This window comes from Rhinopithecus bieti, unplaced genomic scaffold (genome assembly GCF_001698545.2).
Source record: "Rhinopithecus bieti isolate Rb0 unplaced genomic scaffold, ASM169854v2 scaffold_68502, whole genome shotgun sequence".
Lineage (NCBI taxonomy): Eukaryota > Metazoa > Chordata > Mammalia > Primates > Cercopithecidae > Rhinopithecus > Rhinopithecus bieti.
In genome coordinates this window covers 101,075-103,727 of record NW_016825621.1, presented here as the reverse complement: position 1 = coordinate 103,727, position 2,653 = coordinate 101,075, and positions in this window count along the sequence as shown.

The window sequence follows — 2,653 nt, the reverse complement described above, 5'->3', positions numbered from 1 at the left end:
TGAGGACATGGTCTAGTCTACTGGTGAGCCCATTCAATAGGACATTAATGTATGTATTTATGTTTTTGTATTCTAGATGCATATTTTGCTTTTGATTCTTTCTTAGGAATTTTTCTATTCTTGTATTATCTGGGTCTATTTTTGATATATGTTGTTCACTTTTCCATACAGCCCTTATATCTATTAATGATAGCTATTTTAAATTCTGTGTGATATTCCTAATTTCGGACGCATCCAAGCTTGTTCGATTGCTTGCCTTTGTCTCTTCAAAAACTGGTTGTTTTTTTGTTCTTGTTGTTGTGGTCTTGTTTTAGGGCATGTCTTATAATTGGTTGTAAAATCGACATAATAAAAAGGTGTCAAAGGAAACTGAGGGTAAATAGGTCTTTTTATGTGAGGTTTATGTTTCATCTATCTATGAAGTTAGGCTTGTTTACTGTTTGCTGTAGCTGTAGGATCAGGGCTAAACTTCCTCTAGTATTTCCTTGTTTTTGTCTCTGTGAGTTTTCCTAGAGACTTCTTTTTAAATAGAGGTCTGATACTATGCAGTTGTTTTCACGTATTTCAGTTGTTTCAGTTATTATACAGGAGTTGGATTGATGTATTGTAAGGTAGAAGGAAGGAAAGCATTCTATAGTTCCTGTAATGATGTCTGTCTTTTAGTTGAGTCTGTGGCCTCTGGGCTGTGACTCCCCGAGTGCTTCAGAGTAGACTGGGTATTTCTCTTCTCCAACTGGAACGGCTCAGAGGAGTCTTGGAGTTGGGTATTTCGCGCCTTCCTCAAGTTGTTTAGTGTCTGATAAAAATCCACATTGGTTTAGGCTTCTGTAAATAGTCTCTTTCTTAGGGCAAGAATTTGTTAAGAGCCTAGAACACTTTGGGTGTATTTCAAAAGTGGTTACTTTTCCCTCTCCCCTTGCCAGGAAGCATAAGGGTTTTTTCTTCAGCCTCTCACCCCAATGAGAACCTGGGGGGATCCTGTAGGTCAAAAATCACTAAAATTTGGGGGAGTTCCCCTAAGGCATGGGCCTTCAGGAGTTTTTATCTCTCAAGCTGCTCTGCACTCAGTTCCTCCAATAATTAGCCAGTTTCCCTTTGAACGTATTTCTATCCCATGCTGGCTTCAGTGTGGTTTTCTGTCCAAGTAAGCGTGATCCTCTGTATCTACCTTATATGTGTCTCCAGGTTTTGTATGCAATGGCTTGTCCTGTGACGTCGATTTTTGATGGATCTAAGAAGAGTTGTTGATTTTTTAGTTTTTAGCTTTTTTCTTATTGTAGAAGATAAAAGAATGACTTCCAAGCGGTCTTTACATGTCAGACCAAAAAACCCAAAATCCAATTTAGGTTTAATTTTTTAAGATTTCTTAAGAAGTTTACTGCATTTTAAGGAATTGCTCTGCCCAATATATTTTAAGGTGACAGTTTATAAAAATTTCAAGTGTTTGCATTTTGTTTAACTTAATTTTTATTCTTTATTTTAATTGTATTTTAATTATATTATGGTCACTTTCCTCTGTTAACTTGTCCTCTGTTTCTTATTTTTTTAAATTTGAATTTTCTTCGTAGTATATTATACAATGAATTCTATAACCTTTTTATAGATATTTAAAAACTATTTCTAACAATATGCTAAGTGTAGCGTCAACATTGTTGATTACATTATTTAAATATTCTATGTCCATTGTATTTATTCAACAAGTACTTGTGTGTGTGTTTTGGTCTATAAGAAAATGTTTTATTATTTTATCTGTGTATTTTTAAAAATAATTTCAACTGTAATTTTGGATTCAGTGGGTACATGTGTAGATTTGTTACATGAGTATATTGAGTGACACTGAGATTTGGGGTATGAATGATCCTGTCACTCAGATAATGAGGATAGTACCCAATAGGTTATTTTTCAGCACTTATCTCCTTTCTCCCTCCCCTCTTTTGGGGCCTCCAGTATCTATTGTTGCCATCTTTATGTCCATGTGCACCCAAGGCTTAACTCCCACTTGGAAGTGAGAATATGCAGTATTTGGTTTTCTGTTCCTGCATTAATTTGCTTAGTATGATGGCTTCCAGCTGCATCCATGTTGCTGCAAAAGGCATGATTTCATTCTTTTTCATGGCTACACAGTATTCCATGGAGCATATGTACCACATTTTCTTATCCAATCCACCACTGATGGGCATCTAGATTGATTCCATGTCTTTGCTAGGAAATATTTGTTGAACATCAATATGATTCAGGTGGCATGCTAGTTATCTGTGAAACAATGGTGAGCACAATAGAAACAATCCTTGTCATTATGAGATTCATAATCTAGAGGTAAGATGCAGACAAGTAAACAGACAACTGTAATACAATGAAAAAAATGCCGTAATGAGGATCATACAGAGTACTATGTAAGAACATAGAAAGGGCAATATAACGCAGATGGGGAGTTAGGGAAGGCTTTCTAGGAAGAAGTTATGATCAAGCTGAGACCTAAAGGATAAATAGGAGCTAACCAAGTAAAGAATGAATAAAAAATGTTCCAAACATGTTTGAAGACCTGGATGTGATAGTTAGGAGACTGAAGAAGTTCACTGTGGCTGGATTGTGAATGTGACTGGGGGATAGAGAGCAGGGAGGCAAAAATAAGACTGGAGAGGACCCAAATCAT